The 22,697-nt window shown below is 37.4% G+C and overlaps 1 long non-coding RNA gene across 4 annotated transcripts in view; it reads right to left on the bottom strand.

Moving 5' to 3' along the window:
- The window catches only part of LOC106925896 (uncharacterized), a 120,337-nt gene that overhangs the window by 4,398 nt on the left and 93,242 nt on the right, over positions 1 to 22,697 (bottom strand). For all 4 annotated transcript variants that reach the window (XR_015765565.1, XR_015765566.1, XR_015765564.1 and 1 more), the window contains one exon: positions 8,408 to 8,454. This is a non-coding gene — a long non-coding RNA (uncharacterized LOC106925896). The remainder of the gene's footprint in view (positions 1 to 8,407; positions 8,455 to 22,697) is intronic.

Raw genomic sequence — 22,697 nt, 5'->3', positions numbered from 1 at the left:
TAAAGACGTCATGACCAAACGAGCCTGTAAAACTGAATATATTGTGGAAGTCATCAAACTTAAATAAAGCCAGATATTCATGATTTATGCTTAGAACAGCAATTAGACAAAATTACCCACCAGACTGCTTTGCTCATGTTTCAGACAGTGAGACAGTTCAGCTGTATCAGGGTGTGTCATCGAACTGCGAGCGCTCCAGCAGTGACTCACCGTGACAAATCTGAACGCTCGAATACAAGAACAAAGACGGTTCAAACATTGTATTGTCTTTAAATTTCAGAAATTTAAAAGGACGTAGACTTTTTAAAATCCGATCCACCGTATGTGTCTTTTGTGACTCTACAAAAATAATAGAAGCAATATTCAGGACACTTGGCACGGGTGTCATCTGAATGAAGTCGTCCACTTTATTGTCATTCAACACTCTAAACTCTCAGTGCAGTTTCTGAGTTGCACAGAATAACGTAGACAAAGATATGAGATCAATGAAAACAAGGAAAACGGCAAAACAACTCCGGTTGCAGCCTTGTTCTGCCCGTTTCCCTTCACTGTCTTTCTTGCCTTGCTGTTTTCACTCCCTTGTCCTGCTATTCCATTTTCAACTCATTTTTGCTGCCTCACTTTCTCTCCACCGCCCCCTTCATTCTTTCTGTCAGCCTCTGTCTCTCTCTCTTCTCCCTCATGAGCAGACAGGCAGAGACAGAGAGACTGTTGTTGTGCTTGCAGTCTGACACTATCAGCTCATAAATCCCTGTCAACAGCTTGTATGCCTCCTCTCCTCTCTCCCCCTCCCCTTCTCCATTCCTACCTCCCCTCAGTGGTGAAGGAGTGGAGGAACCCGGTGACCCGCTGGTGGAGGCTCGTCTGGCACAGACAGACAGATCAACCTGCTCTTTCTCTTTTGTACATTTTTTTTTTTTTTTTTTTTGCTGGCTATAAATAGTTTCAGTTAATTGGGGAATTTTTTTTCTGCCAAAGGGTCTGAACTGTGAGATTCCAAATGTATCTTCAGGTCTATGTTTTTATTACATTTCAATGACTCAGACTGAGTCACTGAGAGGACCGCAGCCTCCAGCTTCCGTCTCTTGAGATAGTTCAGTATGGATTTTCATGCGTATTGATGAGTCCCGTCTTCTCTATGTGGGGTCTTATCCCATACATGGGCTGCTCATTTCTCTAAAATGTACATATTATGCCTTTAAAAAAAAATTATTTGCTGACACGCAAGCCTAAAGCTAGACACTTTACCTTCAAACAGCTAGAGAGCCAACCAATCATATTTTTGGGTCTTTGACATCAATCTTTGTTCTTCTTTAAAATTAGGCATTTTCTTACGTTGAATAAAATCCAATAATTCACTTAAAGTTGACAAAAGAGAAGAAATGTGTGTGCTTAAAAAATTAAATTGATGAACAGTAAAACATTTCAAAAGTAATTCACTCACCAATATCATTCCAGACACCACAGTCTCATTTTTTAAAGACAGGAACAGCTAGCATAATGTTCTGACAGCCTATCAGATGAGACTTAAATTGTCATTTCATTCTAGACATATATGCAGACCCAACACAGCTACAGTCTTAAATAAACCAAGTCTTGCTCCTCCTGACGATGTTTTTAACCCAAGTATTTATTTATTTATTTATTTTAATCTAATAACTTCCTGTGATTCATTTTGTAATATATCTAAGTGTTGTCAAGGAAAGAGTACAAGTTGTTCTCCTGCTTGAACCTAGCACTGTTTTGAGCATAAATAACCACTGATGTCTGGGCTGTGCTCTGTGACACTCTTGTACATTGTGAACTTTCTGTGTATATCTGGGTACACAGCCATCACTGCCTTCCTAAGGACATAAGCCATTGGCTGTACACATATAAAGGGAAAGCTGTAATGCTCCACTTGCGAAAGTAAGTCTGTAGGTCCTTTCCTTGCCACTCAAAAAACAATTCTGAATGTTACACTAGAGGACTGGACTTATTGAAATTAATTAACTGATAAAGAAAATGAACCACTAGGTGTCACAAAAGTCATTTTTGTCAAAAAGGTGTTCACTGCAAAATAATGTATACATATACATGGAATGGATGCTGAAGGAGAAAAGACTAATATGGGAGACTGAAAACATGAGTGAGATCACTCTAAATTAGGTTAAAACTACAAATAAACTTATTTTTAATTGTGTTTTTTTATGTTGCATTTCCATCCCTCCTTTATCCAGGCACGGGCGGTGCAGACATGGCTTAAAACTGACAATAAAGTTAATAAAATGTATGTTTTTAGTTCTGATGTGGGATTTATTTATATGGATGACAGAGGTTAACAACAAGTCATAGAAGCACATTAAGATTTCCAACCATAGATTACTTTATACATTATAGTTTATGACACAAAAACACAAACCGAGGACAATGTGAGTACTTGACTGAAACTGTGTGAAGCAAAGCCAGTTTATTTTCATACATTAAAATTTTACAGAAAGAAAATTTTATGCACACAAATTATTCATTTCATCAAGGGGTTGGGGTGGCATCTACTCTGTCTGCAGCTATTAGGGACTGCTGTGTGAGGACTGGGCTGCCTGTGAGTGCTTTGACTAGCATCACTCCCTTCATATTGAGAGGTATGAAGAGGAGTCTGAATAATCACTAAAGTTGCCATTTTAGACTTAAACTAAAGTATGTTGAATCGTCACACATCAAATTTAGTTCAAATCTAAATTTACAAATGTCCACTGCTGCATTTCTAATCAGAGGTGCAAAAAAATTTATTTTTTTTGAGAATCCGAATTTTTTTTTTTGTAAAAGTAATAAAAACACAGTAGAATACACAATCCCGAAGACGTTGCTGAATCTCACTGAATGTTTGTAACATGCTTTCTAAATATCCTTAATTGTTGCTTGCTTTCTTGGCGAGAAAGTAACATTGTCATTTGCTCAGAATAACTGTTTTTTTAATGTCCAATTAGAAACACCTAAAACAGTCATTTCTCCCCAATTATAAATGATATATTCCTACACACCCAGATCAGAAGGATTTCACACAGGTGTGGGCCAACATCAAAAACTTCTAAGACCGTAGACAAAAAGACGGATGTTGTGTCTTTCCATTATTCCTCCACCTCTGTGTCTCCCTTTCTCCCTGCCTCGTCTCTCTTTCCCTCAGGCAATGTTTGCCGGCAGAGAGTCACTGACATTGGTTTCCTGTTGTTAGGGGTAAACACCTGGTTAATGAGGTCACGCAACACACCAACAAGAAAGAAGAAAATGCCACCGAGTCAAAATTCACAGCCCTCGCCCAGTGCATGAGGATATATACGACAGACTCATAATCAGGTCGTGCAGCCACATACAGGAGGCACAGATACACGGTCGCAAACAGAGAGGCAGATCTTGCAAAGCAAGCGTCGACATGAATGCATACAAACACACACAAAGCTGCTCATGCATATGCTTGGCACAGACTGCTAAACAAGCATTGAGCCAACCAGTCTGTGTGAATCGCCACACACAGGCTTGTTAAATTATAAAAACACACAGCACAGCGCTGAGGTGGAAGAGAAAGAGGGAAAGTCATGACATGTTCTATTCTTTTTAATCACCCCTAAAATGTTTATTACCTACATATATAGAAACCAACTCCAACGTCATGGTCTGCCGATATGCTGCGTTTGAGAAATCTTGAAAAATGAACAGCGGAAGTTCACTCTGTGATGAAACGTAAAGCACAGAGCCATCTGCGAGTGCAAAGGCCTCTCCGTCTCTGTGGGGGAACATTTCAAGCTGTACCTGCTCTTGTACTTGCTGTCCAAACAGCTGCCTCTGTTGCTAATGTTCTCAGAGTGTCAGGACAAGAATGTCGTCACAATTTCAGTTTCAGGCAAAACAGAGGGGCCGAAGGGGTGGGAGGGCATGCACGTGGCCGTCAGTAACAAAGACATGTCAACTCTGAATGATTGGCAGTGGAAACACGGAGTGAAGTGCCGTGCTTTTATGTGCGATAAGAAGACAGAGAGTTCATGTTATTTTTTGCTTGCTCAACAACTGTTTGATAAATGACTTGTACTTTTACTCTGACAGGTTTTGTTCGAGAACATAAGGTCAAAGCAGAGTTTCTGTTTACCGAGGATCACTGACCAACCTCCAAGCATGATGTACATCACCCATGTGCATGTCTTGATAAAGCCTGTGTGGAAAACAACAACCCAAAAGGCCACGTCAAAGAGGATCCTTACATGACGACCGACTACATACAAGTTAATGAGTAAAGCTCAGCTGCTCCCTATCAAGGTTATTTACCCTGACATGGTAGGGGTGTAGTGGTATGCAAAAATCATTGCCCAGAACTTCTACCAGCGTTGAAGTCTCAGATTGGTCTTATTTGGGTATGCTTCAATCAAAAAAATCAAAAAAATGTTTTGATTTCTAGATTTTATTTGGTTTTATGATGTTCTAAAACTTAAAGCACAAACCTTAGTTTTTTTTGTTGTTGTTTTTTGTTTTTTTTTCAGTGAATAAAGTGGCATAAAGCTGGCAAAGCCAATCTCTATCTGTTAATTAAAGTATTTCCACCGTTTGGGTTTAACTGTAGCAGCATGTGAAACCTTTTCGTTCGCAAACAGATCTTAGTGATAGATAAGAGTCCTGGCAGTTTCATTTTGTGGTCACTATTTTAAGGTTGTGCTACAGAATATTGCATAGGTACCAGTATAAAACATGCTGCATGTATTCGGCATCGAGTTTAATTTCACTGGCTACAGTCTCTTAAAAACAAGAAATCCATTACGTAGAACCGGCTTGGGAACAGAAAGTTTCAAAAAAGTAACACATTGTTCCCGAGTTTAAAATACATTTTTTGAAGAGATAAGAATAACTCTGACATGTGTCAGTCAGGAGAGGAATTCAAAGACATTGCTAAAACATACACACAAACACATGCGAAATCTGTAAGGAATTACATTTTTTCTGCTTTTTATAAATACCAGAGTAATAGATAGAGGTAGTGAGGTGTCTTTGTATTTTGAATATGATATGAGAATCACATTACTTTAGTAAGAAGTACTTCTAATTTCACATCTTATGAAGTAACAACCATGTTCTGTGTCAGCCGTCAAACATGGCTGACACAGAACATGACAGATCAGCTGCTTTACTCTTTCACCAGAAATATCACTTCAATGCATAAGTTTATAGATGCTTATTGTAGCAATCTGTTTTAAAGTTAAGAGAATTACTATATTTATAAAGGAGGCTTTTTTTTTTCCATGCACAAATTTAAAAAAAAAAGCAATAATGAAATAGTTTAGCCTCTAACTTGTAAGAGATTCTAGTGCTCGAGCTCAAGCTGTCGTTTTACATGAACCTGAACTGAGAACCCTTCATTCATTGACTGTGTCATGAGTCATGATTTGTGTCATTTTTGGCAAAGTGGAAAACTGTCAGTCATATTGTGAAAGTAGGCGTATTGTGTAATTTGAGAAAAATACAAGTCCTGTCCACTCCAACATGGATATTGCCTAATATTAAACTTAAATGGAAAATTTTCTGAGCCATTTGGATCTTCTATCCAACAAGTAAAGGTTTGGCGACATAAACTCAGAATCTTGTTTTTAATTTAGTTTCAGCTCGGTTAGAAAAACAAATAGACAGTGACTGACCCTTAATTTCTGTGCTAGAAGCTGGTTACTTTTTCAACGTCAGTCTAGAGTTGAGTCAGTCTGAGTCTGTTTCAATTAAACTTCAAATGTCAAAGAAAACATAAACCATAAAAAAACAACTAACAAATTGATATGAATACATTCTATACTGTATAGAAAGTGTCCGACAGTGCAGATTTCAAAAATTAATTGGAGAATTAATGTCAAAGGACACAAAGCTGAAAAATCCTTACAAAAGTTTTTAAAAAAATGAATAAAAAAAAAAAAAACACCCCAATAAATCTAATTGTGTTATGGTCTCTACAGTGAGTGTTTAGGAAAATATTCAATTTTAACCTTTTTTTTTTTTTGCTAATATACTTAGAAGTAATGTAACCTACTTTTTGTCTGTTTAACGTAACTCTATACAGCTGATAAAACACATTTTCAGTGCAAAACAAATTAAATAAGCCAGACAGACAATGAACACCAACACCTAACCATGTCGGTGTTTTTGTTAACCTAACAAATCATGTTCAGTCAGCTTAGTCACAGTCGATAGTGATCTGTGTGGTAATTTTACTTTATCATAAACATAATTTCTCGTCCACAATATCATGAATTAAAAATCATAAGAGGAATTTGAATATGACCACAAAGTAGATAATTCCCTACTTAATTAGTTGTATTGTAAATAAAATGACTATTTAAACACAGTTGTAAATGTGTCTATTCATGAGGCTTTAAGATAAGACATTGTTTTCTTAGTTCAGACCGACAGTTCAACCCCACACCTTTATATCTCAAAGACCGATGACTTAATAATGAAATCTTTCTGGTCTTCTCTGTCAAAACATTGTCTCAGAGGCACCAGAACCCAGGTGATTCACCGAAGAAGGTAATTTCACAAGTTATTCCTGGACAACAAGAAGCAGCCTGTATGGCATGTGTCATACAAGTGACAAGGAAGCCGGTGATGAATCATCAGCCCTGTTAGTTAGACAAACGGTCTTTCAGGCAGTTTCAGTCAGTTTGATTGTCAGAAGGACAATCTTTTCTAATTGTTCTTAACAAAAACACTGTGGTCGTGTCTTTGTCTGAGTGTGGTCCATGCATTTATTTGCTTTTGCAAAGGAAGTGGCTGACAGTGAAAAATGAGACCAATTTCAATTTTAATTGCCAGTGAACAAATGGCCCAAAGTATTTATGAGTTTTGACCAGAGGGACAGAGGAGAAAGCTTTAAGCATGAGAGCGTTTTCCTTATCTCAGTTTTGGAAAAAAGTGCCATAACATGACTGGAACCCCTTTGAAGTTAGATTTGTAGTATTGGAGATCAACCAAAGCTTTGAACAATGAAAGCAGAATAGGCAAAATGAAATTAGTTAACAGAGCCAAAGGTATACTTTTTTTCTCTCTCTCCTTTTACTATGAAAATAGCCTTGCACAATGTTTTGATATATTTTTTATGTGACCCAAGTTTTTTTTTTTTTTTTTTTTCTAGCTTTCAACATGTAATTGGTATACATGAGAAAATGCAAGCATAAAACATGATGGAAGGTACAAAAGAATGAAAACTAATTGAATTCCATTTCTTTTTTTTTTTTTTTTTTTTAGGATTTTAAGCCTGTATTGTCAGACAAAAAAAAAAAAAAAAACTGAAACCGCTGTGAAGTAAAGCTTTATATTTTTTTCCTGTGGATAGTTGAAATCTGTCCATAGAAAACATATTTTCTTGCAGTGAAAATATGGAAATGTTGGGTTTGCGTTTTACGTTAGTGTGACAAAATCTCCCACACTGATCTAAATGTGAAGGAATATCATTTAACATTTATGAAAAACGCATTATGATGAGCTGAATTTTTTGTATTGCACATTCGTATTTTTGTTTGAGTTTACATAATGATCAGCAGAGCATATGCTAATCATACTGTATACACTGTCTCACTACACCGTCTATGAGTGGCCTCAAGAGATCATTAACTAAATTAATAATAATAATAAAAAAATCAAGCACTTGACTTGTTGAGGTGAGGGATTTTCTTTCATCAATGCAGACAGAGTGTTTGCATGTATTAGCATATAAATAATTACCTCTGAAATTCGGTCAATGTGTAGACATTTGAGTATAATGCATACATTCAGAAGCAGTCGATATGCTTTTTTTCCAGCCTAATTGTTAGCAATAGAAAGATGAAGAAATATCAATCATTAACCATTTTATTTTAAAAATGCAGGACAATATGACAAACACACGCACAACTAACATGCAAACACACAGGTTCATTAATACGTACAAAATAAATAAGGCAAAATTTCCCACATTGCAAAACACAAAAAGGGCATTCAGTTAGTCTTTACTTAGTGACATACAAACCCATGGGAAGGTACAGAGTTGGAGCTGAGAACAGTGTAATTAGAGAGAAAGGAGGAGACAGACAGATAGAAAGAGCTTAACCCGAGGCACAGCAACAGGAAGAGAGACGGGGGGGAAGGAGAGGTGACAAGGTTGAGAAATATCTTCCCAACCTGAGAGAGAAAGGGAGCAGAGAACAAGAGAAGCAAGAGGCAAGTTGAGGATTAACGTGATGCACATTATTTATGCAATTATCTGAGAGCGTGCAGAAGCAATGAGTGATAAGGACATAGGCTAAAAGAAAACATAGCCAGAAAGGGGATGAAGTGAAATGAAAAAGAAAGAAAAGAACAAAGCAGCTGGATGTGTTACGTGAATACATTTCTGAAAATAAGAAAATAAAGCGGCATCATAACTTGCCATCAACTCCTGTGTAGACGTTGCCGCTGAATCTCAGTCTGCCACACCTGAAAGAAAGAGAAGCGTGTTTACATTCTCAGATTACATGCACCGGTTTGTGTTTCTGCTCTCAGGTTCAAAACGAAAGCTCAACCTGTGCCACAGGAAATGTTTATTTCTCCTTTGAACAATATGCATGTGACAAAACGCCAAAACTTTATTAAAGTCAAGTCCAGTGATAAATGCTGTGCCTCTGAGATGAATAAGGGTCACCGTACCTTTCCAGTACTCTGTATGTTTTATTTATGTGAAGTCCCCTGGAACAATAATGCTCCTTTTAGGTCAACCAAATGTTATGTGCACAAGTGTTTCCCTTGGTAGGTATGTGCTTGTGTGGTGGAGGGTCTGTGTGCGTGCATGTGTGTGTGTATGCGTGTACGTGTGCAGGCCGAGTGATGACACTGACCTCAAAAACTCCACCTGTTATTGCTGAAATGCACCGAATTTGTGGCCAAGATACGTTTCAATTTGACAGCTTTGCAGTAGCAGAGTATCTGTAGCATACCCAGACGGAACATATGCTTCAAATTTTGATTGTAGCTTCCAATATTTGAGTTATATGGCCGGCAGCAATGTACTTGTCAGTAGCAACGTATGTGTGAATAAAACTGAAGCTGAACTTAGGATGATGAAATGTGCACAGCGCCTTACAAAAGTATCTGCGCGCTTTACACTTTTTTGGATGTTATCTTATAATCACTGTGTTTTAACTATATTTTAAATTTTGGATCAAATAAAATTAGTGTGTAATTGTGACATGGATAGACAGTTATTGTTCACAGTTGTAAGAATTGAAAATCATAGTGTGCATTTGTATTCAGCTTTCCTGAGTCAATCACATTTTTCTGCAAATACAACTTTAGGTCTTTGGAGTGTAAAACCTCTGCTTGCTTTACACACTTAGATACTGATTTTATTTTCTTGCTGTTTGCAAAATAACAGCAAAAACAATTTCCAGTATTATATATTTTTCAGCAACCACCATTTCTATCACTTTCTTTAAGGGTATCAATATAAAGGGTGCTAAATACACTTGCCCATCATACTTTTCACATTTTTTATCTGTAAAAAAAATCTTAAGACTATCATTGCCCCTCTATAGACCTCTGTATTGGTCTGACATGTAGATTATATAAAGTTATAAAGTTTGTGGTTGTAGCATGACAAAATATGCATAAAATGTGAACATTAAATTTGGTCTTCAGCTTATTCACTCTGCTCTCTTAAATTATATCACTTTTTTTTTTTTTTTTTTACATTTTACCATCAAACTCAAAAAAAAATCTAGAGGAGATGTAACATCAGAAAATATTTAACATAAAGTCACTGCAGCCAAGTTCACTTTCTTCCTGTGCTCTATTTAGCTCCCCAACGCCCAAGAGCCTTTTGAGAAGATGCTGATACACAAATTCCCATGGGCTCGTTGGAGTGGACCGGAGCCAGCAAAAACTGCAAGCAAACATTGAGGCTGCTGCATCTGATGTGAACACAAACAACCTAAAAGCCCACATTCACACATCTATGTGTACAATTGCGAATGTGTTTGGGGTTAAGTGAAGAAAAGTGAGAAAAAGTGGAGGGGTTGGAATTAGAAGGAGAGCATATGCCTGCGTGTGTGTGTGTGTGTGTGTGTGCGTGTGCGCGTGTGTGTGTGTGTGTGCATGTTCGGTTGCAACCGACTGGAGGGCGTCTCAAAAGTGTTACAGCATTAGATTTATGAGGGCATTCACAGAAACACTGGCAATAAAACAAAGATCTTGGTTCCTGTCAAAAGTTCATATTAGGTCCTATTGTGGCAAGAGGGAAAGGAGGCAGAATACAAGCTTTGTGTGAGAGAACTGGGTGTAAAAGAAGGAGGTGAGACAAGAGGTCAAGAGAAAAGACAAAGAGCTGGAAAAAAAATCCCAGAGAGCAGAGGAAACAAACAGAAAACATTTTCAAAGAAGGGGGGAGAGAAAACATCTCATGACAAGGAAAATGAGGAAAGGAGCCATGGAGAAAAATTCTGAGCTACCAAGAGAAACAGTCAGCAGCTCTGCTCCCCCCCCCCCTTCAGTTTCTCCACCCCTTGGTTTTTAGTTGCCAAGTCAACACCACATTATGGGTCCCTGGGTTTTTTATAATGGCTGGGTGTGTTCTGATCCTGCAGTAAAGCCATCAACAGTCAAATTCCAGTCTTAATTAGTGGTGGGAACATGAGTGAAAAAAAAGCAAATCAGCTGAGGAACAATTAAGCATTGCTGAGGGGAAAAAAAAACAAAAAAACCCTTTATTTTCAGGCAATATTTGAAATTATGGGATGGGATTGTGATGCATCAGGCTCACAACATTGATGCTTTTAAGGAATGCCACTTTTCAGCTCTCTATCGTTTCAGTTAAAGCTGGGAAATAAAACTACAACTTAACAGTGGTTTCAATCTGTACTTGGTGGATGTCAGCGGTCAAATCAGCGAAAGGCACTGGTTTTAAGTGGTTTCACAATAAAATGACTTAAAATCCTGCACAAAAAGAGTCATTTTGAGATTAAACCAAACAGGGAAGGGGAAGTTAGTGTGTTTATGGACTGTGGAAACTTTTTCAATAAAATAATCCATACACATATTCCTACTGATCTATGCTTTGAAGGGATAAAACTATTAATGTATAGTAGGTTACTTAGGAAGGTCAGCCTAGAATGTGAAAGGTTTTATTTTACACATTTTACAGTGTTATGAGTTATTAGCAAACTTTACTAAGTAAAGTTTTTGTTGACACTTTAGCTGAAGCACATACACGGAGGTGGTGACACATCTGATATAAAAGTATAATGTTATGTTAAAAAAATAAAATGTTGAATTGTGGTCGTGTCAAAATAAAACAGGCCTAAACAAAATGTGCGAGTTTTGAGGGGGATTCGACATTGATCAAAAGGTTGAACAGAAAATGTATCCTTATAAATGTCAGTACAGATGGAATCACTATCTTCACATTGTTGACAAGCTTTGTTTTGTTTTCTTGACTTTTCACAAACCCCACAAAAACCTCAAAATTGAAGAATGATAGACCTGTACCAGACATTATAAAAAGCCATTATTATGGAAAGAAAACATCACCTTTAGCAGCTTTTTAACAGTTTTTACCAAGGTTGCACTGTATTTGGCCTCTTTCTTTTTTCCTGTCCGACCTCCTCAGGAAAGAGAAGCATGTCATAATATTGCCGCCACCACCACGTCAAGAAAAAATGTTACAAAAAGCCAGCAATGATTTAATTCCTCAATAAAATATTATCTATCTAAATGTCCAGCCACCACGAGGGAAGATAGAAAATCCATGACATGTTGACAAGTATAGGAAGACATTTTTGGTCTGCGGATGAGGTGTTTTGAGTCACCGCACAACACCATGAAGCAAAAAGGAAGAAGAAAACAATTCCAATACAAGATGCAAAAGCTGATTTTGATATTTCTTTCCTTGTTATGGAGCAGCTGTTTGGCATTTCGTTTTATTTCACTGTGTGTTTTCTCTGTCGATGGGTAAAAGGTTCTGTGCCAGAAGCAGAAAGCTGCACACGCTGTAAATCACACAAGACGTATCATAGCTTTTGAGTTTGTAGAGCTGTCAGTTCAAAGGCAGACTCTTACATGTGGCAAAGTGATCTGGCAGTATAGAGTATCATATACAGCCTGGAACACAAAACCAGGGTTTGCCTCTCTCTGAATCTTGACATCAGCTGCAAGCACCAGTTTTATATTTTTAACATTCATCCCAGTGCTTGGAAAGATTGAACTGAGATCGTCTCTGGAAACATCATTTATATTTACTTTGCACTCATCCGCCAGAGCCCTCTACCTTGTAATTTCCAGGAATCGACTTTTACTGTAAAGCAGCTCCCTATGTTATGGTAGAAGTCAGATGTGCTGACCAGCTGCATCACCATGATGTCAAAGTAGAGGAACTCAACTCTGTCCCTTGAGGAGAGAAAGGGTAAATGTATATTTGATTGACAAGTGGTGAGTGAGTTTTCTGAATGCAGAATGCATGCTGACACCAAGGAATAAAGCAGGCAGAGGGCTAATTGTGATGGATTGGCTTTACCTACTGAGCAATTACAGTGAGATTAATTGCTTACTTGTCACTTCACTGGACTGTTATTAGCCAAGAAAGCCGACTCTGGAAAGCATTTTAATGTGAGCTAATTGACATAATTGTTCTGCAGATGACAGAAATCCTGTGGTATTACAGAACATTCACTTTTCCCTCAACGGGTAAATAATAAACTTAACAGTAATTGACAAAATGTTGCAACTCAAAGAAAGGATGCATCAGCAAGAGATGACAGCCAGCAGGCAAAATAATTTAAAAAAAGGCAAAAAAAAAAGGGGGAGAAAAAAAAAGAAAAAGTGTGTGTCTCTATGCAATGTGTGTGGCTCTGTATGTCTGAACAGCATGAAGTTGAGGTCATGGAAACTTAACTGTCTGTGTTACGGCCGGGGGATTAGCCTGGCCATGCCCTCACATTGGCTGGAATGCCTTTGCATCCCACAAACACACATGATGTGCACACTCATGCAAACACAAGGTCAGGCGGGGTAAGTCGAGCTGGGTCTGAATGACCTTGCAGCACTGCTTCTTTTAAGCATGGAAGATCTACAGTACCCTCAACAACTACAGATCCCCGGGTAAAAATACTGCATCTAAAAGCACTAAAAGAAACAAATCTTTTATTTCATCTGTACATTCTCAAAAAGAAAAAAAAAGAAAATCAAACTAATATTTGGAGATTTGTGCAGTTTCATTAAAAACCTCAATTTTAGAAAATAATTGTTTTGAGGCACATCACCGGTGCCTACAGTGGCAGTCCTAAAATGAATGTAAATAAAACATGTTTTCAATTTGAAATGTTAAAGTGAGCATAGTGTCAAGGGAACCATCACATAGTAAACGGTAAGTTCATGTTTCTCTGAGGTAAAAAATCTAATGTGACACAGAGGCCAATTTGTCCTTGAAGGTCCGCAAAATGGGAAAGACAAGCGTGCTGGCAATCAACACAAAGTGTTTTGATTTTTATAGGTCAGGAATTTGGCAGCTGACCTAATCTTAACCCATTTTTACAGAATCTTGAAAAAAGTATTGCCACCATTTTGAAACTTTTGACATTTTCTTATGTCACAATCACAGATCTTGAACTATTTGAACTTGAATTTTGCATGATAGACCAACACAAAGTACCATTTAGTTGTAAAGTAGAAAAATTGTCCAAGCATTCAAATCAACTTTGCACATCTAAAGATGGAAATTAAGCACAAGCACAGACAAATTAGATGGAGCGTCTGTGGAAAACAGGTCTCAAGTCTCTTCAGTTGGATTTAGATATGAGCTTTGACTGGGCCATTCCACTGTAACTCTGGCTGCAATTTAAGAGCTTAAAACTAGATAAAAAATTAATTTTGATCCCATTTACTTGTGTCACCTTCTGCTTCAGACTGATTTTAAATGACATTTTATTTAGTTCCAGCATGCCTTAGGCACAGTTTAATGTATAGTTAATAAAAGCATGTGCATAGTAGATTCTGCATTAGTGAGCATGTATCCCGTTGAGCACTACACAAACTCCAACAAGATAAAATCCACCCACCATCTGGAAAAAATTACAGTGTGTTACAGTTAGGCATATCTTTCCCTCAGTGAGCAGGAAATGGCTTATTTCTCCCGAGCACAGCCAGTCCCAGCTGGGGAAGTGGCTAACCACATGAAACTAGTGCGATCCTGTCTGTTTACACACAGTAATTTGCACAGGTGAGAGAGCTAAGGCTTCTGGGATGAATGCAGTGGCCTTGTTTAGGCCCTACCCGGAACCAAGAAACTGACGGGATTTTTTTGTGGAAGTCATGAATTCATTTCTTTCATCAAATCCAGAGATGGATTTGTTTAGGTTCTAAATTAAATTTTCAAAATGAATATTTGATTCAAACGGAGTTATTTCCAGCTGAAAGGTGTTTGCTATTAACTGGGAAATATGTGGACTTTTTAACCTGATTTTTGCTCACCTGAATATATGAAGGACACCCACACACAGCAGTTTATTAAAATACTTTTCAAACTACAGATAAAAGTGACTTTTTCTTTCGACATGTGAATAACCAGAGGCAGAGCAGTGGATCAATAGTGTATCCATTCAAACTGAAAATGTAATTGGTTTGATCCTGATGCAGGGGTTGTTGGAGGCTCTTTTTTCATACATAATTTAGAGTTTTGAGCACAGCGTTTCATTCAGCTCACAGTCTGTTTACTAAAAAAAAGAAGTCTGTTAGGCTCCACAGTTATTCAGCTTGTTGTGAAACATACTTAGGCTTCCTTGTTTAGCAATCCATCTACAAATTCCCACTTTACACATTGAAATAACCAATAAATTCAGCAAGCTTATGGATTATGGATGGAAATGGAAGCATAAAAAAACAACAGAAAAAAAAAAAAGTCAGAAAATGGAAAACATGCCAGCACCACACAAAGTAGAATAAGGTTACACTTCATACTTGGAAAAATGATTGACAAACTAAAGCGTCATACAAGCGCTTGCTGGGAACTATCAAAATAATTTTTAGGAAAACGACAAATACAGAATGTTTTACTTATTTTCTTCTTATAAATCAAAAATAATTTAAACCAGCCTTTATTTTATATTAAGCCTTGAGATTTTATTGCACCGCTAAAAAAATTACAAATAGCATATGGCAATTACCATTAATATACAGATGCAATTAAACCTTATTTAATTTTTTAGCACTCATGACAAACTCGATGTTAAATAGTTACTTCAGAAAAATCTACAAAAACAGTCTGCAATAATTGTTTGTGCCCACCAAGCCCAACCAAGAAGACCTGGAGTCGTTCCTTTACTGCTCTTTGGGCGACTTCCTTTTTTTTAAATTTCCTGTTTCGATTTTTATTGGAGGGTAAAATATTGATCAATTTAGATTTTCTTTCATCATGTTACCTATCATTTCTACCGGCTGCATAGTTTCCTCTGATGTGAAGTTACTGCATTTTGTGCCAACCTTTCCCAGGCTCTCCTGTCCTCCAATCTTCTCTCATCATCTGTCACAGATGCAGCCATCCCTGAAATTTCCTGTCCCTCTTTAGATGTGATTGTTAACGTCCACTTGCCATACCACAACGACTGGCCTTGATGTTCCGGACTACTCTCCTTCAACGTTTTACCATGTCCCATCTTCTAAAGGTTCTTTATCCCATTTGTGTCCATCTAGGTCCTCCGCAGCAGGAATATTCCATAGGCTTGGTGAACAAGTTGTTAAATACGGTCAAATCTAAATCAAACTATGTGCTCTTACAATACAACCTGTGCACAACACAAGTTAGTAGCAGAAAACTAGATTTTTTTTCTTATTTTAAACAGCACACTTGTAATCTCTTTCCAAATTGCCAGCCTGTCAGTGACTTAAAACTCATTACAAAAACAGCACTAATATTTCAACCATAAACTGCTGTCTCATTGTTTCCTATCATGCCATGTATGTTTTGGCATAAAAATATACATTTCTAGAAAATCTATATATTATTTTACATATTTGTTAAACTGCCACTATGTTGTGACAGTATGGAATAGATAATCTGTGCGAAAAGAAAAGAAAAAAAGAATAAAGTCAAGCTCCTCTGCTTTCTCCCTCTGGTCCTACAGCCATCTGCACAACAATCGGAGAGAGGAGGAGGGACTTAGTACTGTCAATCATGCTTCTGTATGTGCTGGTTGCCTTCCTCCCCCTGCTCTCTGTTGTGCTGCAGCTCCTTCTGTGATTTTAAATGCAAAAGAATGCATTGCAGACTGGCACGTCTGGTGTTTGCTACGGTGTAAACGTGGAGGAAAATAATGCTGGATTCTTATTCACGCAAGTCAGTGTTTCTTCCTACGCCATTAAAACCTGTGATAGACACTTAATAGTTACTCAGGAAAGTTGTGTCATTTACACATGGAGTGTCTATGCATAATAAACAGTTTAACAATGCGGTCTCCCTTTGTTTCTGTTTGAAGAAGAAAACAGCTTAAAGTACACAGATGTGTCACTGCAAGTAACCAGGCAAATGTGATCACACACGATGCAACTTTGTATGTGAAGGGCAGTGTATTCAGTGAAGGTATACAACAAGATGCACATACACACGCACGCACACACACTCGGTAACACACCCTGTCAAACATCCATCTCCCACTTTAGTATTTTTTTTTTTCTGGCTTATTTATGCAGCCATCCTTTCAAATCTAGCTACCATCCGCTCGTCTCAGCGAGCAGCTGGCCTTTCTTTTCAAACCGTAAGATTTCATAGACCTTGAGTAAAACCGGAAGAATAGGCAAGAGGGAAAGAGGGGGGAAAGAAAAAAAAAACACAGCTAAGGTAATAACCTGATTTTGCCTCAGTTGGTTTTGATTTGGGAAAGGAAGAGTGTGTCAGAAAAACAGCAGGCTCTCTCCTGTCTCAGTTCCATGCCAGATTTTGAGAGGGAGAAGCGAGGAAGGGATGGTGACGCAGAGCGAGAGGAGGAACAAAACGAACAAAAATGGAGAAGGACGACGGATCGCACCCACGTGCCAATAAAATGAACTGACACAAAGAAGGCACATATTATTGCAAATATGAAAGTTCTATTGAGGGAGACTCGAACAGGAAGATAGAAGAGGAAGGTGGGAGGGTATTACTGATGAATGAATTTTTAATAGCTCAGAGATCATCTGTACCCAGGAGCTCAAACAAATATAAATCCTGGCTTCCTATTTGAAACTTCTTTTTTTTTTCAATGTGGCAACATTACATTTTTTTTTTTTTTTTTTTTTTTTTCATACCAGGGTGAATTTTAATCATCCTGTAGACATGACACTCAAAAGATTGGAGAGACACTGAAAGTAAGAGAGGCAAGGACAGAGAGGGTTATGGGTAAATGGAAACCACCATCGACACAGACACACTTGAATCCCCCCTCTCACATCCCCCAAATACTCCAGGTGTCTGTATTCACACACGAGGAGCATTTGAATTTTAAACTCCTCCAAAAACATGTGTCAGCCCTCACCAATCTGTCATCCCGCAACGCCCTCACAATAGCAAGCTCACAATTAACTTAAGCAGGAAAAATGTGCCAATTTAGCCCCAATTTCCTCCTTACAGCATCAGATTTTGTTTCAAATGTGTATTTTTTAGCATAATCTCGAGACGTGCCATTTTCCCTGCCAAAAGCATCTCCATATCAACAAGGATGCCCCAATTTGCTGATTTTTGAAGTACATCCCAATTCAGTGCTTAAAACATTTCATTTCAGTGACTATATTTGGTTCCAGTCTGACTACGTTCTGGCATGAAAAACTGTTTTGGCGAAGAAGCGAAGCTTTGCCATTTAAGGCACATTACAGTTGCTATCAATCATGCATTTTAAATAAATCACAGCTTTTAAAAACAAACTAGTATCAAAATAAAAAAAAAGAAGATTTTGTTTAGTAATGATAGTAAATGTAGAAAAGGAAAGGCTGTTTCTTTTAAAATATTGCAATAATAGATCTATTTCTGCTTACAACACTGATTAATTACAATTAATGCAGCGGAAGTCTTGTGATGAACAGGCAGCCTTGTGAGGAATATGTACTCTGCAACTATGTGCAGCAACACAGATCTATAGAGCAAACATGCATCCAGAATGATCTGGTGATGGTCTGTATTGAATGATGGACGATCACACTGAGAGCGTATTCCAGGTCCACAAGCTCAGGCGACAAACAGGTCTGGGAAAAAAATATATATATATTCAAAGACCTGAAGCAGTCAAAAAGCAAAACCAACCTGGGCCAGAATAACAGACTTATTTTGTACTCTGGGGTGATATTTTCTTTCTCTAACGACTTGACAAAAACAAAAAAATAAATTATGTGACTAGCAGCAGCAAAGCCGGTGATTAATTTAAAATAATGAAAGAGCAGCGTGTGGGAATACATTGAAAAAAAAAATAATAGATGAAAAGCAGAAATCTCTTTTAATACGGATTGTCAGAACCATTTAGTTTAGGTAGTTTTAATTATAAATCAGAAACTAGGAGTTGGATTGTTTATCTTAGATACAGTCATTCTCTAGCCATCTATCTAGACTCCACAAAAATCATCAAATAGAAAGAGAGCGATAGAGACTGAAGTGTCTGATTTTAACAAAGATGTTTAGAATAAGGGGATGACGTGAAGGTAATAACTCTGTTTGAGGACAGTCCAATCAGATCAATTTGTGGCCTTTTAATGCGTTACGACAGACTGCAGTGAGACTGCTAAATGAACACGTCCTGGACCATGTCCGAAAGTTTTCTGTGAGGAGCCGCCATCTAAACCTTCTAATGAGCTCACACCTGTATTTAGCGCAGTCATGGCCTACTCGGTTTACCGAGAATAGATGTTGATGACATATGAGAGTGGGGTCAAAGAGCCAAGTTGGTGAGAAGGTATGGAGTGGGTGGTCGAGCACAAACTGCACTGCATCACAACTAGTCGTGATGTTTTCTATTTTTAGGCAAACAACATATTTAGGCTGTTGTTGTAAAAATAGACTTAAGTGTATAAATTTATCTAGCTCATTGTTAAAAAAAAGAAAAGAAACATAATGTAGAAAGACTCATTTTGACAAGACACCAGGGTAAATTGTATAAGTATACAAGTGATTGTACTCCACTGAGAAAAGAACCTGCCTCTTGTATTTGTCACATTTCTGAACTCCGATTTTGGTAACTCAAAAACATATTTCTAAAGTGGTTTACATCTCTGAATGTACTCATAATTGTACTGTCACTGAAGTGTTGCGCTTTCTAATTACAGACTGTAAATAGGGTTCTACACTGGGAACAATTATGTCAGATTTCAGGATGCATACTTTGAATCAGCATTAAAATGGACTTTCAACAAACATAAGTTCAAACAGGGGCTCTTAAATGGTAAAGATCCACTAAATAAAATCTTTGGCTAAACACTTTGCATTCCCTGAGTGCACCTTTCTTTGGTTTACCTTCCCAGCCTTTAGCCTTTTATTTCTGGGAGATCTCAATGTCTAGTGTTGTCCAAGCTCAAAGGTTTTGGGTTATTTAGTGAAGTATTAAAAGATATTCCACCTCTCCACATTGAAATTTGTTTGCCACAGAAATGGATTTAGCATTACCGAGACACCGGACAATGAAATGTCTGAGCTGTGACTTCACGTAGTTCTCCTCTATACATGCCCCTAATGTCTATCATGCTGCCTTTGTCTGCATTGTAATCGCCAATTTGCAACAGGGAAGTGGCCTGGTTCATTTACAGTTCATGTTTTCGAAACATTTGTTGATAATTTTGAAGTACTCTGATTTTTATTTGAGAGGCTTGTTGGGGATTTAGCTTTTTTTGTGAATCTTGTGAGCTCATTGTTATGAAGACCTCTCCTGCTGACAAGGCTGCTTTTTAAGCCCCTTTCAAAGATGCACAGCTTTGTATGAACCTGACGACTCACTGAGAGCGTTGAAGCTTTTCAGAGTTTTTGCAAGGGTAAAACTGGTGCCGCTGTGAATTCCTGAATTCACTTCAATGGACATGCATGCACAGCAGTGGTTTGTAAACATGACCTCTAATCACTCCCCCAGAGAAAGTAACAAATTGTGTAGCTAACAACGCCATGCAAACGATAAACATTTTTATTGGATTACCATCATAGTATAGCTACAATAGTTTATGCTTTTCTGAATGTCTGAGAAAATCGTCAAAGGGAAATGAGGATCGCATTAAACAGGAATGACTCAGAGAGAGGTAACTCTCCAGAAGCATGTTGGAAAAAATAAAAATAAAAATAAAAAAATACAGAAGGAAGCCAACACATGGCTTCTGTAAAAATAAACGGCTTGGATAAAACACAAGACAAATCAAATCAAAGAGCAACTGAAAACTTGGAACTATATTTATATACCCAAAGTTAGCATGCTTAAACCATATGAGCAAGACCTAGCAAAATATTAACAATACATACTACAAAAACAAGGACAGCAAATAAGAGCCAGTCATGAATGCTCAAGCTACTTAGAATGGCCACCAATGATGGCAGATCATTAACAGCTTTCTTGGAACGGTAAGTTGACGTGAGGATGACTGATAGCACTAAGACCTTCTCCCTGGCTCTTATTGGTTGTTTTTGTTGTGCATTTTTGCATAGAATTTTTCCAAATATTCTTTAAATTTGTGGAAATCTGTCACATATATTCACAAACCAACATGCCATTGTACCAGATGCATTAAAAGGTGATGCCGGAATGTCGTGCATTTTACCCACATGCTTCAAACTTTGAAATCAAGGCTTTTAGGCAATATTGTGTCTGGGATACAAAAGTGAATAGACAATGCTGAGCAAGAGTCAAAAAGTTGAACTAAAAAGTAAAAATGTGTAAAGGACATGGAAAATTCAGATTCAGCCTCACTGTGAAGCAAAACAATAAATAAGTATCAGACGAGCATTCATCGTATGATCCAATGCTCACTGCAACTTTCTGCTGGGTGATATTAATGGAAAGCCTTTTCAGACAGAATGGTCTTTAAAAAAATACAAAGTGCGACAATTTTGCCTTTATCTCTAAATTAATTTTGAACTCAATTTGAACTGTTAGGGTAAACCAGGCCACAACTGAAGTTAAAAGAACAAAACCGTTTAATTTTCTAAATAAATGCAGTCTGGACTATGTGGAACTCAGCAGTGACTCTCAGTGTGAGACCGGTAAAACAGCAGTCTATCCAGAAGCTGATTGTACCAGTGTTTTCATTTAATCTTAATAATGAAATTCATTTGTTCCACAAGCTTTAAATGAGAAAAGGAGGAAAGAAATGGATGATTGTGCATTTCATATTCTCGCGTTTGATACATATGTTGAATTTTGTGTTTCATTTAAGGGACAAATTAAAATGACAAACAGCAGATTAAGAAAGCCATTTAGTTCTGCTTTGGGAACCAAATGGGAGGGGGAAAAAAAAAAAAGAATGGTCAGTTTTATGTTTGATTGGTCATTCTCCTTATGAGGAAGATAAAATTAGAGTATTCTTTATCCAACTGGAGTTATGGTTCTGTTCCGTTTTAGGGGACATAATGCATCTATGCCTGTGGTGTATATGCATTATTTAGCCATTTTGTTGCAGGTTTCTGCCATGTACTATCCTAAAGAGCATCAGTTAAAATAAAAATGAAATATTTAAATGAATCTGTAAACTAACACTCAGATGGAAATGATCAGGAGACGCTATACAACAGTTGAAGGACATTTTGTATCACTTCTTTATCCGTTTTCAGTGGTGTGGAGGGATTTACCAAAAGGCATTTATGTTTACCATCATGACCCAAATTGAGAAAATTGTATGAAAAAAAAAGAAGGAGAAAAATGCAGCAGGCTGCTGAGAATGAAACCACAGCTTAACAAAGAGTGGTGATTTCACACTGGAGAAGCCAAACTTAGACACAACGTCCATGCACCCAAGACAAAATGAACGATAGCAAAGCTTCCAGCTAAAATTTGAATTCATAAAGTGATAAATATTTGTGCTCCATTTCTAACCAGCAGAACTCAGATTTGAACATGCATGTATTGGCATGTTCCTTTCACCAGAATAGATTGTCTTATATTAACAAGTCATGCAGTGGTTTTGCTAGTCGCTTCTGATTTGCTTCAGTCTGGAGACGTCTTTCAGTGTTTTGCATTGACATAAGAAACATAAAATATAAAACCGCTTTAAGCATTTTCTTAACTTGATTCTTCTAAGCAACCTCTGTGCTCTGGCTGTGTCGTGAGCCGTCTTGTTTCCTCATCTTTTGAGTTTCGGGTTGACTCTTCTTTTAGATTTTATATTATAACTGTTTTAATCATCCTGGTCAAAACATGTTTTCAACACTCAAATTCCATTTGTAAAGACACCTTTTGACCTTTTCACCCGTTTCCTTCAAAAGTTCAAGAAAGTCTCTAGCTTATAAGATCTTTGTGGGAAAAATGCTTACAATATCCATTTCTGTGTTGTCAATAAGTGGCCACGCATTCCCACTGAATGTTTATTTTCAACAATAAACCATCTGATACTGATAATCCAAATTATTTGTATTTGTACAGAATTCACTATTTTTTTATGGTAAACATTGATTTTAAAATAACCAACTTCCTTTGAAAAACATTGAGAACTCCATGTTCTTTTCAATTAATAGGTTTTAAAAGCTATAGCTTTTTTTGTGTATATTATAT

The sequence above is a fragment of the Poecilia mexicana genome, unplaced genomic scaffold, assembly GCF_051168715.1.
Source record: "Poecilia mexicana isolate PSO_F unplaced genomic scaffold, ASM5116871v1 scaffold_16, whole genome shotgun sequence".
Classification (NCBI taxonomy): domain Eukaryota; kingdom Metazoa; phylum Chordata; class Actinopteri; order Cyprinodontiformes; family Poeciliidae; genus Poecilia; species Poecilia mexicana.
The sequence above is the reverse complement of the archived record's forward strand: the minus strand, read 5'-3'. Positions and strand labels throughout refer to the sequence as shown.